Source organism: Molothrus ater, chromosome 5 (genome assembly GCF_012460135.2).
Source record: "Molothrus ater isolate BHLD 08-10-18 breed brown headed cowbird chromosome 5, BPBGC_Mater_1.1, whole genome shotgun sequence".
NCBI classification, from domain to species: domain Eukaryota; kingdom Metazoa; phylum Chordata; class Aves; order Passeriformes; family Icteridae; genus Molothrus; species Molothrus ater.
The window spans coordinates 54,331,671-54,347,894 of NC_050482.2; the positions used below are offsets into that span (position 1 = coordinate 54,331,671).

At 43.5% G+C, this 16,224-nt stretch overlaps 1 protein-coding gene across 3 annotated transcripts in view; it reads left to right on the forward strand.

Moving 5' to 3' along the window:
* The first annotated feature begins 3,127 nt into the window (after positions 1-3,127).
* Positions 3,128-16,224, forward strand: part of LOC118700448 (fatty acyl-CoA reductase 1-like) — a 129,016-nt gene continuing 115,919 nt past the window's right edge. Inside the window, exon 1 of one of the 3 annotated variants that reach the window (XM_036404917.1) lies at positions 3,128-3,212. The gene's annotated coding sequence lies outside the window, so the exon portion shown is untranslated. Of the gene's footprint in view, positions 3,213-3,560; positions 3,684-4,182; positions 4,201-16,224 lie in introns of those variants that run through there. The other 2 variants (XM_036404919.1, XM_036404918.2) reach the window with 2 other exon arrangements.

A 16,224-nucleotide genomic window follows, 5' to 3' on the forward strand; every position in this document is an offset into this window, starting at 1 on the left:
CTTGTATTAAGAAAATAAATGCAACACTATTTAATTAATTCCTTCCCTCTCACAAGGAAAAACAAATAAATATTTATCAGTAGCAAAATGATTTTTAAAACATATTTGTAATATGTGGCAATTAATATTCTGTTTGGAGTTTGACCCTTTTATGACTCTTCAATATATGTTACTCAATCAGAATTTTAGTATTTGTCTAATAGATGGTTCAAAAATCATGAACATCTTCCATTATGTTTCGGTTTCCTTCACTTGGTCCGTATTATAAAATAATGGAATAATTTAGTCTGGGGCATCTAAAAACTGCAGAAGATATACCCTCTCCAACCACATTGGAGAAAAGGTTAAAGGGCAAGCTGACTTGCTAAATCAGAAATATAAGAAGTGGGTATTGGAAGCCACAGAGATAACAGGTGTCTCTTTAACCTTTTTTTGCTAAACAAGCATCATGTAGAAAAGATTTCAGTTCAACTGCTCAGATTGTTGAAGCTGGGCAGCCATGAGTAGGAGTGAGTGGTAGGTAAAAATAATTTTAATAGAGACATGATTTTCTGCATAGAATAAACTTAATAGTTATTGCATTTGACTTTTTTTTTATCAGCCTCAAAGAAACAGAAATCTCATAGGTCAAGCCGCTACTTTGTAAAGATACAGGTATAAATTTCTGGGGGAAAAGCCAAGGTTAATTACTTTTGCATGTTTTCTGTTATATTTCTTTTCCCCTCTGGATGCTTAATGGATAAATGATTGCTTTGCTCAGAGTGCCTCACCAAGATTGAATTGCTTGCATTGGCAAGAATTCAAAGAGAAATTGACATCTGGGAAGGAGCTAAGGAAAGCTTATCTTTTAATTAAATGAAATAAAAAACAACAACAAAAAATAGATGCTCCAGAGTGAGTTTTGAGGACCTGTAGCATATTTCCCAGTGTATGAAACCACTTGCAGTCCTCTTTAGAGGAAACTGCAGATGTTTTGACTCAGTGCTCTTCTCATGCAGTTCATCCTTGTCCATCTCATTCCAAAAAACCATGTAACAGTTTTTTCCTACAGACTCCCACAAGACTTCAGACAGATTATTATTGCTTCTCGAGCTGAAGCCTCCACATTCTCCGTAGCCCTTGACACATTTGAGAGCTTCATTGCTACCTTCATTTCCTGGGTTCAAAGGGAAGCCTCCTCAGGTTGGCGCAATTCCTCGTTGTTTCTTCATTTCCTCAATCGAATTATGCTCTCAGCATTTTTTTTCACCTAGAGATTTCTGAGAAGCTGTCATGAACCGATTCTGACACGCGAGCAGTTTATTGTCCTAATTGGTTCTTAGTTGGGAACTGTTCTTCTAGACTGCCTGCTTTGTGGAAATTTCCCAAAGAAATTTCACTAAGTTTGCAGATTTGTATATCTCCTATACAATGTCTCTTGGAAGAGTTTCTGAAGGAACTGTTGCTTATCAAGCTCTCTATTTGGTGTCCTGAAAGATAATAATTACAGTCGTTCTGTCTCATTTGGGCTTCCCAAAAACTTTTCTTCTGGTTAGTTTTCAAAGTGCAAGATCATGATCCTTGAACAAAGCCATCCCTCACTGACTATTCTTTTAAGTCATGTCTTTGTCTACTTGTTCCTCATTTTGGTGTCAGTCACCATCAGTTCAGGTATGGCCTTTTTAGTCTTGACAGAGGCCTGGCCAGCCTGTCAAGGCAGATGTTTATGTTAAAGAATATGCCTGTGATGCAGGCAACCAAAACTCTCTTTACTTGGAAACATCCCAGCAACCATCAGTCACTTTCTGCAGACAGCTGGGGCCTCCTCTGGTAGAACCACTTCCTGTGGTTTCTTTCCTTGCAAGTTTCCTCCTGCTACACTTCCAGTGAATGAAATCTGAAACTCCTTTGCTGGAATCACAGAATCACTGAGATTGGAAAAGATCTTTAAGATCACCAAGTCCAACTGTAAAAGAAGCTGTAGGTTGTTTTTCCCTGTAAATGCAAAAAATTAAATTGAAACAGAGCTTCCACTCTCCTGTTGAGTGCTCCAGACCTTTGGGACAGCACCTGGGTATTGGAGAAGGCAGAAGCTTTTCTTCCATCTGTATGAATGATGAAGGCAAAGTTCTCTACATCCCACACATTTCTGTGGGATGAATCACTTGCTCAGCTCTGTATGACCCTACTCCAATCCATAGGTGTAATGTAGAGAGCAGGTGACACAGACCTTGTGTCCTGGTTGGATATTTGTGGTCTGCCCAGGTCTTAGAGCCCTATGTCCTGTGTCACATGAAGGTGACTGGCACATGTACTGTAAGGACACCCGGCAGAATGAGGTGAAATGAGGCTTTGGAGATTCCACCTAGCCTTAGATTGTGCCCAGATGTGCCAACAGGCACTGGTAGGTCTCATGTGGAAGTGGCAGGCACCTGTAGACTATAAACTCTCCAAGCAAGGAGCTAGAAGTGGGGGAGCTGCAGTTCTTAATCCCTTTGTGGGGGGTGTTCTGCTGATAGCCCTCATACCGATTCACTCATCAGTGAGCAGTTTACCCAATCTCTCCCGGGCTGGCTTTTTCACAGTACTAATAAATAGAAGGAAATAATGAAACAAACACAACCTTGTAAAATTAATTAATGCTCATACATGCTGCAAGTGTAATAAGAGACTATAAAAATGTCTCATCTTGATGATTCTGATGCTGAGTTGAAAAGATCAGAGGGTGTACCTTCTATTGCCAAAGAGAGAAAATGAATATCGGTGTTAAAAGCAGGTATTCTAGGCTGACTAGGCATGCTGCAAATCTCGTTTTTTCCCTAACGCTTATAAGACAATTTGCGTAATTAACATAATATGCCTATTTTATAACTCTGTTTCTGTGCATTCTTCCTGACCATTTTAATCGCAGACGTAATTCTGCTGTAAGCTGAAGAGGGTAAGGAGATGTAATAACCTTGGAGGGCACCCGAGGGACCACTCACCCTGCCCCTTCACCATGGATTTAGGAGCTTTTGCGGCTCCCCCACCCTCCCCTGGATCCCTGCGGGGCTCCAGCGCAGCCCGACCACGCTTCCCGCACTCCCGGCCGCCGGCTCACGCCGGCGCAGGCGGAGCGGGGAAGGACGAGGGTGGGGAAGGGGTTCTGGGAGGCGCCGAGGAGGAGCCGCCACCGCCGGCACTCGCTCCGGCCCCAGCGAGCCCGGAGGCGGCGGAGGAGCCTCAGCAGCACGGTAAGGAGGGGAGCCCTCCGGGAGGAAGAAGGGAAGGGAGAGAGGGAGCCTTTTCTCGCCTGCCTTGCTGGTTCCTGTAGGGATGGCGCGGCGTGTCCGCACCCCCTGCGGCACGGCCGCGGCCGGGAGTGGCCGGGCCGCCGAACACGCCTGTGCCCCACAGCTGAGGGGCGACGCCGGCAGCGGCCGCGGAGGAAGGGGCGGCCTGAGGCGGGGGTTCACGGGCACACGCGGAGCTGAGCGCTGCCGGAGGGGGGGGGGGGGGCGGGGCGGGGCCCGCTCTCCCGCCCTGGCGGTGCCTGGCGGCTTCTGCTGCAGAGCCCACGGCGCTGAGCCAGGCGGCCCCAGTCCGCACCCGGGCGGGCGCGCATCCTCCCCCGGTCCGGCTCCGAGCAGCGGGGCAGGCGCTGCTCCTGCCCGCCTCCCTCCCTCGGCCGGATACACACTGTCACACCCGGAGCGCCACGAGAGGTTTGTTAATTTTATTTGGGTGGGTTTTATATGGTTTTTTCCCCTTGGGTTTTTGCCTTTTTTTTTTTCATTGTTTTTTGGGGGTTTTTTTGCTTGCTTGCTTTTTCTCTTTTCCTCCGCCTCTTCTTTGCCGGGAGTTGCCTGCGTGCTGGGGAAGGTGGGGGGGCAGCGATTTGGAAACAGGAATTGGTCGGAAAAGCGGCACTTGAAGGTAACAACCCGCTGGGGCACGGCGGAGGGAAGAAAAGAAAAAAACGCCAAAACACCCAAGAAGGCAGAAGGTGGTGTGGGGGCGAGGGCGAGGAGGAGGCGACGCTCGAGAGGGAGGATGCCCGGGAGGCGGCGGGGCCGGGCCGGCTGCAGCGGCTGCCTCGGTGCCGGGAGGCTCCGGCGGGGTCGTGCGGGGCAGGTTCCGCGTCCGGGGAGCCGGGAGCGGCGGGGTCGAGCCCCGGGCATCGGGCGGTACCCCGGGGGCGACGTCGGCCCCAGCCCCGCTGGTGCTTCGGCTCTTCCTTGGGTGAGTTGATGCCGGGGTGAGACTCTGTGAATGAGGAGAGGATGTGGCGAACGGCTCCCGCCCTGCCTCGCCGCAGGGTTGGCTGCGGGTGAGGGGAAATCGTCAGTGCGATACGGTTCAAAATAAAGATCTAATCTAATTTTTGGGGCAGGGTTGCCTTTTTGTTTTCCTGCTCTTAGGCCCATACGTTGTTTCTGGCTTTTTTTTTTCAATGGAAGTGTGGTGTTAGATAGCGATAGAGTTTTTTTCATATGAGGAAAGAGCCTTACTCAGAGCCTTAGTGATGTTTTCTGTCTCTTGATTGGGAAATGACTGGATATCCCTGCTACCCCCCTTCCCGCAGGGCACCACAAACATAAATTTTGTTACAGGATCCTGTGAGGATATCTTCGGTTCTCTGGGAACTAAAGACATGTGACCTTGTCTTGTCTTATACAGTCCTTTACAGTAATGTTACTCAGAACAATTTGTTTTTTCGTGTTTGCCTTGGAGCCTTTTAAGGGCATAGCTAGAGAAACAAATAACTAATGACAGATCATTATCTTATTGGGGGGGAACTAGTAAAACTAAATTGGAGTTCATCCAGAAATATTGCATTATAAATTCAGTCAAAAGGCTTGTTTTGCATCTTTATTTAGACTGAAAGTTTGCTATCTCTGAAGGTCATTTTTAGGCTAGAAAAATGTGTTCCAAAATCCATATCAGCTCTAATCCTGGTTCATTTGAATTTGTATTAAAACAAGTGTACGATTGAACTATTAGATGATCCCAGAAACATAACAAAATGCAAGGCCTTTCAGAAGCTTTTAATACCAAAGCTCACATTGTTTTAGCTTGTCAGTTTAGAGTGTAACTTTCTGTGCATGCTGACATTCTGGGAACCTTCATCCCCACTTGTTAAGAAGCTGGTGGCGCAGAGATCTGCTATTGGAGTTTATTTTGATTTGCACTGCTGTATCAAAAGCATCATAGTTTCCTGCTTAGCTGTAATGTTCTTGACTAGAAAAATCCAAGTTCTGTTTATTACTGAGTTAGGGACTCGTCTTCTCTTTGAAGGAACCACATAGTTTAAAAATTGATAGTTGCTTTAGTTAAGTTGTAAAATGCCTGTTGCAATGTAGTGCTTTAACCTCTAGATCTATTGTGTTGTTCTGACAACTAGTTTCTGCATAACTATAGTGTTTTAAAACATTTTGTTTGTGTTTTGGGGTGTTTTTCTAAGTTAAAGTCACCATCAATTTCAGTACATAGGTGATGAGAACTGGGGATGAGAAAATTGAGGGGAGTAGGGATGCATTCACTCAAAGGTATCTGAATTAAACATGAAGGAATAGCAGATTTAGGCCAGCCTTCTACTATATTTGGAGTATGTTTGAGGATGGATCTGATATTGTAACAAAGCTGCAAATCTTCAGTTCTTCCAATTCAGGATTCAAGTTTAATCCCTGTCAAGGCTTGTTTAAATTAGTGGTGGGGAAATGTAGTTTTAAAACATCTTGAAGACCATGTGAGAAAAGGCTGAGTAAATAGAACCCAAAGCATGTCAGCTGGGGAAAAAATATCTAGAGATCAGCTACTATGAAAGTAATAGGAAATGGCCTGTTAACAGAGGCACAAAGTTTGTGTCTCTGTTACAGGAAGCAGCTTTGACTGATAAGCTTCTTGTACCTTCCCCAAAGTCAGTTCAGATCAGATCTGACAAACCTGAATCTTGGGGGGGTGGGTGACTTGGGAGGGTGTGGGAGGGCTGACAGGGAGAGAAACATGGATGATGACAGGGCAGAAGGATTGTGTCAGGGACTGTTAGCAGTTTGACCAAAGGCACAGAAACTGTCATTTGGCTACATGGTGCAGTGGAGAACACAAACAAGTGGCCACTGTCTTCAGAAATCTTCTGGATACTGATGATTTTGAGTCCTGTGACAGAGTGTAGATCCTTGCTCCAGAGGAGCAGCCTGCAGAATTAGACTGTCATTGGAAAAAAGCTTCCCCCCCCCATACATTTCACATAGAAAGCTCCTAGATTTTGCCATTTTTTTCCCCAAAGCAAATTACTTTGACCTATAGAAGATCATGTGAGCAACTCAGTGGGGTGGAGAAAACTGTGTTGATGAGTACCAACTCATCTGAGGACCGTTGCTTATTTTAGTATGTTTTTTGGTTTTGCTATGTTTGGAAGAAAATATTGGGAATAACGGCTGCAGGGGATAATATTAGCATTGTCCTATAATAATTTTTCATAGTCCTTCAATTATTTTGCATTATCACTATGAAAAATTATAGCATTGTTTCCCTAAGGGTTGAGTCCACAAAGGAGGCTTAAGAAATGGAAGTTTGAATATTATCCAGCGAGATTAAAATTATCTAAATTATTAGCAGTGGGTCATGGAAAGAGTCAGACATCACCAGATGTGTCTGGAAATAAGGATAGTCCGAAAGACGTTGACTTCCCTGGCTCAGACAGCTATTTCACAAAGGCAGTCGTAGTTTGGGAGCTCTTCACCTGGCCTGTGTGGAGCTGCGCTGGCAACTCCCCAAAACCTTGCTCTCTAAATGTGAGCTCCTACCTGACCAGGGGGTCTGCCTGCCTGCCTCACCTCTGGCTACTCATTCCCGACCTCCTGCTTGGGATGGGACTATTACTTCTGGCCAAATGCAAATCTGCTCTTGTTGTTGCTCTTGGCCTGGTTTTGAGTTGATGAATTCCTGGGTGTGACTCAATGCCTGGCTAAAACACTGCGAGGAATCGGTGGAGATCGAGGAATCGGTGGAGATCGTGCGCTTGGGGGAAGAGTGCGCTGCTCCTTGCAGCAGGGGACGTTTGGCATCACGAGCTGCTTGGTGCTGTACTGATGCTTCTGCATGGCCTCTGGATTTAATTTGACTCCTATCTGGCCAGTCTGGAGAGGGAGGAGAGGTGCCTGCCTGTCTCCAGTCACTTGTGTAGACATACCCTTCAAGGGTCTGATGAACAGAGTCAAAGAGGAAACGATATCCTTCAAGATAAGACTACAGCAGATGCTTTTTCTTTTATTACAGTTCTTTTCCATTCTGTTTTTGAATGGTAAGCCTATGTTTCCCATTTTTAATGCCAGCTGAGGCAGACGTTTTGTCTGTGGTGTTTTTTGTATTTTTTTAATTCTTATTTTCATAGTGCTTTAAGGCTTTCTTTAGCTGTCTTTGAGTGACGTAGTGTTAAAATTACAGCAAACTAGGTCTTTACATAGTGAAATAATAATAGTAGGTATGTAATTAATGTTCTGTTGATAATTACTAAAAACTGGAAACCCTTTCACCCTCAAATCTGTTACTATATTGTTAAAGCATGAGGCATATTGAAGGTTTGGCAAAAATACCTGTAATTCAGTTTTAATCGTGTTCTGTTCTAAGCTAATTTAGCTGTGTTTTGCAGGAGTTGCTTGAATCTGTTTCTCTTTGTGTGTACCCCTGCTTAGGGAGTTTCAAGTGGCTGGAAATCGCATGGGGTTCTGTTCTTCCACTCATGCTCACAGGAAAAGGTATCTTGTGCCTCAAAAATATGCTGTTGTGTTTGACTCCAAAGTTTTCTCCTTCCCAATTAATTTTTCTCCTTCCACAATGTGATTGTGGTGCAACTGTGCCCATAAATTTATGATTATAATAGGTTTTCCTCATACCTCAATTAATTTTTAACCCTCTATACCAATATCCATCTTCCATATCTGCTTTGAGTAGCAGATTGTGGGGTTAACAGAAAAAATATAAAACTTGATGACTGATTGATGCATTCAAGAATGGCAAGACTGGTCACAAACCTGGATGCTTACAATATAATTTCTAAAGCCATCTTTTGGCCATGCCTTTGTCCAAGCCCAGATCCATGTTTTATTGTGTCCAAAGGTAAGAAGCAATTTTACCATGGGGTGCTCTCTGTAAACAAATACAAAGTTTTGATTCCAGTTTTGAATGGCTTATGTTTACCTTTGTAGCAGACTCAGTTTTCAGTACTGTTCTGCAGTGCTGTATAAAATTGGGACTGGCTGGACAGACAGCTTCTTTTTTTGGTTTGTTTGTTTGTTTTCTGTTTTACATTCCTGAAAGAAGCCATAAACTTAATTGTTTGAAGGAAAGAATTGTTCCCTGATTTAATGTAAAGAAGGGAGATTTATTTTGCTGTAGATGGTTCAAAAAGGCCTTTTCTTATTTTGGGGCTGCTGAATATAATTGCACTATTGTGTTACAGCCCTCTCTAGAATATTCCTTCAGAATGGAAATGTTAATTGACTGCAATTTTGTTAACAGTGGGATAGATAAACAACAAGAAAAAAGTTCTTACAAAGCTATGCAGTTGCATTGTTTTAAGAAATGTAAAGCAAGAATAAGTCTTATGTTGATATTGAGCCAATAACTCCTCTTTCTGTGGAAAATCTGAAAAATGGATATGCTGTGTAGGAAAAGTACTAGGCCTTTCAGGAGTGCAGTTCCTACCCTACACTTTAGTAAATGCTAAAAGAGAGATTCTTTATTTACCCACAAAATATGTGGGCATTAATAGAGCAGAGTTGTGTTCTAAAAGGTTCTTTGGAATGAGTGTACTCTGGAGTTAATGGCTGAAACGGTTACAGGCGGTTTTGATAGTAGCCAGAGGTGGCACCATGTAATGATTCATTGGCAGAATAAGAAATGGTCTGAGTCATCATTTTAGGTATGATAAGATGTTTAGCGTTGATAGCTCAGAGGAGAGTTACTGTTGACTGGAGCTGGTGCTGTGCTCCAGCTGAGGCAGTGTGCCCAAAATGACACCATGACATTCGTGCTGTCTCTTTGTCTTTAGTGGGTTCTTGTTCCCTGAGCATAAATAGCAGTAACTTGGAGAAGGTTGCACCTGTAGCAATATTAGCAATATTGCTTTGGCCAAACACATGACACTCATTGGAAATCTATTTTTCTGTCACTATTCTATTTTACACATGAAATAATGTTTTTTTCCCCACTTTTTCTATTTTGAGGTGTAATGTGAATAGCTGTGCTTCTGTGAGGTTTGCTCCCATTGCCATATCTCTCTGTGACGTGAAGTCATTCACCATTTGTCTGGCTGTGTGGGGTTGCAGCATCTAAGATGCCTTCGTCACTAGGGCCTTCAGAAACAGGTGCTGGTGCTTTAAGCAGGGCTCTGGTCTGTGGGTGGGTGTGTATGCTGGGGTTCAGCACTGGAGCGTGCTCTCTTAGGTACCATCCTCTGGTGTGGTCAGAAGCAAAATGGTCATGGTCTGTGGTGAGTGACTGCCAAACCCAGGAGCTCTGCCTACTCTGGTCCTGGTTGAGACCAGTAAACACGGGGGTGAATTTGTGTCTCTTGTCCGGTGGGCACCTGGCTGCTCGGCCTAGAGCAGCAGCTTGTGTTTAGCTGAGCTTCTGCAGAGGGGCAAAAGCAGTTTGGAGGTAGGATGAAGCGCATGAGTGAATTTTGCCTGTCCTTTCCTGCCTTTGTGGCAACCAGCAAGATCAGCTGCTGGTTTTCTGGAGTAAGAAAAGGAAAGAAAAGGAAAGGAACCACTTCTTCTGCCAGTACCCTGTGGAGCTTCTGAGATGGTGGAGCCAGGGACTGCTGCAAATCCTTTCAAAACCATCTGCTTTTACCATCTGTCTCTGCTTATTGACTAACATGTGGTCTTATTGGGCATTAGTTTTAAAAATCTTTCTCTGTAAGGACAGAAATGAATAGGTTTCTTCTCCAGTCCCATGCTTGAGCTGTGAGTATGTAATGGAAGAGTTTCAGAAGTGCTCTGTTGTGAGGGAGAGTGTGGAGGGGAGAGAGATAAAAGGAGTTGCCTCCCTGACTTAAAGCACTTTCTGATGTAGTACATGCTCACAGAGCTCTTTTATTTTTGGTATCTGTTGGTCTGAAATGCATGGCATGACTGTTTAAACCTAATTTTAAGGACAATTTTGAGGGTGAAATTTTGTTACAGAAGGAGCCCTTAGCAAAACTATTGCATATACTGACATCAGCTTATTCATTGCTTCTAGCTTTAAGTCAAGGAGAACATCACAGTCCAGGACTGCTTTTAGATTGCCTTTGGCTGTTGAAGTAAATGTCATTGCTGTAAAGGACTCAACTCCTTTGTTGGACAAAAAATTTTTGAAGAGCCTAAGGCTATTGCTCCCCAGGCCATTAGTAAGACACCCAAACTCATAGGAAATGTATTCACATTTCTAAATTGAATGTGACAGAATTACACCCTTAGTTAACCTTCAGCTCGTATAACTGCATCCTTGCTGCTCTACTTACCACCCTGCAGACTGCAAAGAAACAACCTGGTTGCTTTTGTGATAAAAGATCTGTTTATGCAGCCTCGGAGCTCTGGTAGCCATGCAGTGTGGGCAGTAGATTCTTCCTTTATTCCTGTGAGAGCAGCTGGAACTTCTCAACCTAGCTCTTTACATCCCCTGTGATCCTTTCTCCAGTAATGTACATTATTGCTTTGATGTGATTCTGCTTCTATTTCCCTGTAGAGCCCTGTTGCAGGAAGAAGTGAAATCCCAGGTCAAAATATTACAGACATTGAATGACACTGGTTTCTACCAGTGACTTCTTTGGGGTCCTCATTGCTGCTATCTTCATTAGACACTCCAGAGCAGTACATTTCTAGTATGTAACAAAATGTCAGTGATCCCCTCTGCATTTCTTTGTGCCTTTCTTTGCATCTGAAATAAAGTTGATGGCACTTGCAGAGATGAGAGGGCAAGGAGCTCAGGGGGTACCAGGGTGTTTATGCCATGCTCTGTTGTGTGTAGCAAAATAACCATTGAATCTTGCACCTAGGGGCAGTACTCAGACCTGCCAGTTCAGTGGAAAAGCTTTGTGGTTCTGCAGATAACCAGTAACAGTTGCCATAGCAGTGTCTAGCTATGGTTTTAATTTTTCTTTATTCTTACATTATTCTTACATTTATGTTCAGTGGCTACTGCCTTGGCCTGTGCATCCTCAGAGCAGCCAGTGGGTTTCTGCTGTACTTGAATTTAAGGTTTCAGGGTACCCTAAACAACACAGTGATTTGATAGGAAATGTTGGATCCTTGATTCATTTCTCAGTTAATGTTTTTTCATTTCCCATTTCCTAATATCTGTGTCCTTTCCCAGGCATTTTGGTTTATTCCTTCGCCTAGTTCTGCTGCCACTTCACTAAGCTGAGAGAGCTCAGGCTGTGACCACAAAGCCTCATTTCCTGCCGGAGGTGTATCCCTTCACCTTTGTTTTGGCCTATTCCTGACCCCTCATTCCAATGTAGTGTCAGGCAGACTGCTAGCTGTGTATTAATCTCTTTGACTAAGAGTAGAATGGCACTCATCTCCACCATGTTCTAAAGCTGTCTGTATTCACTCTAAAATCAGTGCCTTACAGGCACCTGTCTCAAATCTGGGAATTGTGCTGTTTGCTACACAGTCCAAATCAGCTGATTTGTGGAGAAGTATCAGTTCTGGCACTGGAATGTTTCATAAGTGTGGCCTCAGGTGTTTCAGCCCAGCATTTTTTTCTGCTGGATGTTTGTATTGGCTCATATACAGCTGGGATTGTGTTTCTGCCATTGGGAGTGCTGAATTTTCCACCAAGGGGAAAGCCTATTGCTTTGGCTGGGTGAGGGTTTTTCAAGAACTGACTTTTCAAGGCATTGCTTACAGCTGATAAACTTGTCCACAAAGAATTCCCAGCAAGCAGATCAGGGAGAAGGTGGAGCTGTGTGCTTCCAAGATGATGTGATGACACCCCACCCATATTTTAAAGATGAGATCTCTGGACTCTGCCAACACAGTAATGCTGTTGAACCAACCACATATGCAAAACTTAACTGTGATCTGACAGCAAGTCAATCACAGCCTACAGAGGCATTAGTTCCTCATACTATTCCACTTGGACAGGGGATGTGTGTATTAATTCTCAGGTTCCTCTTGGAAACTTTTGCCTGTCAGTGCTACATTTACAGCAGCATGGGTTTTCAAGTAATGAATATTTGTGTTTTAATAGTCACCCCTCTGCTGGTGAATCATCAGCAGGCTGAAGTTGCATTAATACTGAAGACATTTGTCACATTTCTGGAAGGCCAGAATTCCCCCAGCCCAGGATGCTGATGTACACAGGAGGACAGGTTGCTTTGCTCTTGACATTCAATATGATTTTAAACTTCCAGTCTTAAAGGTTATAGGTTGGCATATCTAGCTGTTGGTATATAATGTTAAAAATTAGATAAGCACATTAAAAAAAGAAAAAATCATACACAATGCCAGAGATTCCATTGCTGACCATAGATTGCATCCTTGAAGATGGGGAAGTTCTTGCCTTCTGAAGTGACATAATCTGTATTTATCAAAACCCAATTTCTCTGCTTGTCACTAACATTTAATTTCCCTGGCAGCTTAGGTAAGTCTTGTTCTGGGAGATGAGGTGAGGTGATCTGGAGCCCTTCATAGGAACTTGTTTCTGATCTGATGTTTCTGATCATGTGTTCAAAATGTTAAAACAGTCACAGTCTTTCATTAAATGACAGGGTGCTTTCAAAGAGAGTAGTTCTCTTAGTTTCTGCATACACCTACACTGAGTGTGACTAGTGTGATTGTGACTGTGAGCCCTTAAATAACAAATGGAATTCTAGAAGTAGGTCTCATAGCATTCCTAGATACAGAGCAGGAAACTTGTACTTTGTCTCCTGGGTAAGAAGAGTAAGCTAAATTTATTACATCTGATTGTTAGAATTAATTAAGGCAGTAGGATTTGGTTTTGTGAAATGTATGCAAGTCCTCATATGGATTTTTACTCTAAACATATAATTTTCAGTGTTTTGACTATATTATCACTCTAGAGTAGCATTGGCAGCATTTGGTGCTTTGCTCCATGCAGCTCTGTAAAAATATCACCCAGTACTACTGACTCATTTATAAAATAAAATAGGCACTTCCTTGCTCTTATTTTTTCTTTTTTATTTCTGTTTTTTAGACTTCAAAAATCCTACCTGCTGTGTGCAACCTTATGTCCTTTCCATGCAAAGTGTAGTGCCCAAAATATTCTGTCAAAGATGCTTTTTATCTAAAGTGCTCGTAATTGCTAGTAGCAGCTTTTTTTAAATCATTTACAGATTTTCACTGGAGTGTCCCGTAAGTAGATGGGTTTTTACTCTGTACAGTGCTGTGCAAAAATCTTAGCAAACAAGAAAGTTCCACTTGCACTAATAGAGGTATTGCATCTATTTGATAATTGATTTGAAAGTTCAGGAAGATTAAGGCTGGGAAAATACAGTAAGGATTATTAATTCCATGATGAAAAGGTCATATTTCGTTGCCTTAGCTTTTTAAAATGCCACGTTTTTCATACTTTATGGAAATTTACCTTCATTCCTTTAAAGTGCAAATTCTGATCTGAGTGTACTCTTAGGGTAAAATATATAAATTTTCTCTTTTTGCTGTCCTCCTATTCATAAGTTGTAAGCCTACAACTGTAGAACTCTTTTTTGGTTTGTGGGTGTTTTTTTTTGTTTGTGGTTTTTTTGTTGTTGGTGAGGTTTTTTAGTTTTGGGATTTTTTGAGTGTTTCTTCATTGATTAAATAACTTCTTTAATGCAAATAAATACCTGGTGTATTGTTAGCAGGGAAACATACCTTCTGATGTTTTAGCATAAACATGAAAGTTCTACTAATATTTCTCCACCAGGACTGTATACTACAAGAACAAGATATGCTGGGCCACAGGTAGTGTGGTCTCTATCCTCTTGAGAATGTTTTCTGCCAGAAAACATTGATTTTAGTGATCCTATTAAATTTGCACTTAGTGTTTACTCGCACACTCATTGGAGGTGTGCATTTTCTTTGTAAGAGTGTGGCATTAGTACCAGAAAGCAAAGGGAACATAGCAAAGCACACAAGTGATAATAAGTGGTACAAGGTATGTGAAAATTAGGTAAACATGGTAGATTTGAAATCAGATACAGAGGTCTGCTAGCATGACATAGGCTGAATGAAGAGGAGCAAAGCAGTCTTTTGCACTTGTTTCCCACTTCACTGTTAGAAAGAACATGAGATTAACTCTGCTTTGCCCTGTGTGACACATCTGCAGTGCTGTGTCCAGCTCTGGGCTCCTCAGGACAGCAGAGACATGGAGCTCCTGAAGCGGGGCCAGTGGAGGCTGTGGAGATGACTTAGGGCCTGGAGCATCTCTGGCAGGGAAAGGCTGAGGGAGCTGGGCCTGTCCAGCCTGGAGAGGAGCCCCAGCTGAGAGGGGCCCTCAGCCCTGGGTGTCCCTGTCTGCAGGGAGGGCTCTGAGCAGGGCCCAGGCTCTGCTCCAGGGGCCCAGCAATGGCACCAGAGGAACGGGCAGGGACTGAGCCCAGGAGGTTCCACCTGGGCAGGAGGCAGAACTTCTTCCCTGACCGAGTACTGAACAGATTATCCAGAGAGGGTGTGGAGTCTCCTCACTGGGGATATTCCAGACCCCTCTGGACACAATCCTGTCCCCTGTGCTCTGGGATGGCCCTGCTGGAGCAGGGAAGCAAGACCAGCTGCCCCACTGTGTTCCCTTCCAGCCTGAGCCATCCTGCTATTCTGTAGCAGAGTGTATGTGTTGTCTAAGTGGAGTAGGGAGTAGTGTTCAAAAACTGCATGTGATGGAAACAGCTTCCCTTCTGAGTACTGAGAATTGGCATCTGCACAGAGGGCTTTTCTGAAGACCTCTGGAAATGCTGCCATTAGACAACATTTGGGTCCTCCTGTTTCTCAACTCAGAAACAAGTAGTGACAAGTCTGCAGCAGATTGCAGGTCCCTGGTAAAGGCAGGGGATAGGGTAGGTAGCACTCTTGCACTGAGCATTCAGGAAGTCAGCCTGGCAGGTCTGTCAAAGCAGCAGTGAGATTCTTTAATGTCAGTGAAGGAGAGTCTCACTGGGTCTCACCCCTGTAGTAACCACATCCTAGCAGAATCCATGTGGAATCTAGTAATTTTAGTCCTGTTAAGTAAGTTTAATGTCATGTGTCAAGAAAGGCGAGTTACTCTTTTTCTTCATTCCTTCAGTTACTTTGAAGGGAAGTAACTGGATTGAAAGTTTTCTTTGTGCTGTGCATATTTCTTGGCTCTCTGTTCTTCTCCCTCTATCAGTATTTTGAGGCTAGTGCTCTGAATATTTGGGTTCTCTTCTCTTAAATGTCACTGGCTAGTTGTGAGAAGCACTTTTTGGTAGATAGCTGCTCATGGAGCTTGAGGGCAGAGCCCTCTCCAGTTTTATAAGGGTGGGGTGGGGATAAATGCTGTGTCCTCAGAGCCCAAGCAGTGTGGGATTGAGTGCATGGGCAAGAGGTGGCCTGTCTTGCAATTTGTCCCACCAGCCAAGAGTCATGATAGGTTCTTGTTCCAAACACGGTTTTGTACAAAAGCAAAGCTTGCCTAGAACTTAAATAAGCAGTGCAGCACAGGAAACAGAATATTTTACTACTCAGAACTATTTTTAAAAACTGACTACGTTCAGATCTATCAGGCTGGATGGGATTTATGCTAGGATGCTGAAAGACATAGGTGATGCAATTGCAATTCTGCAGTTGCAGTTCTCCATGAAAATATATCAGAAAGGTTCCTGAAAACTAGGGAAAGGCATTATTTATTATATCCATCTTTTTAAGGAGAGAAAGAAGGATAATTTAGGGCTAGTTAGCCTTCTGCAATCCCTAGAAATGTTATATATCATGTCTCCAGGGAATTTGTTTTCAAATATGAGAAGAGTGAGAAGATAATCAAGAATAGTTGAACCAAAAGTACCAGGGGCAAGAAGTATTTGATGAACCTGAATGCCTTTTGTGAATAAATGACCAAATATGTAGATGTGGGCATATTGGTGGGTAAATTCTTTGCTGTGAGGATGGTGAGTCACTGGCACAGGTTGCCCAGAGAAGTTGTGAATGCCCAATCCAGGGATGGAACTTTTAGCAACCTGATCTAGTGGAAGGTGTCTCTACACATGGCAGGGGAGTGGGAACTGGCTGGTCTTTAAGGGCCTTCCAACCCAAACCA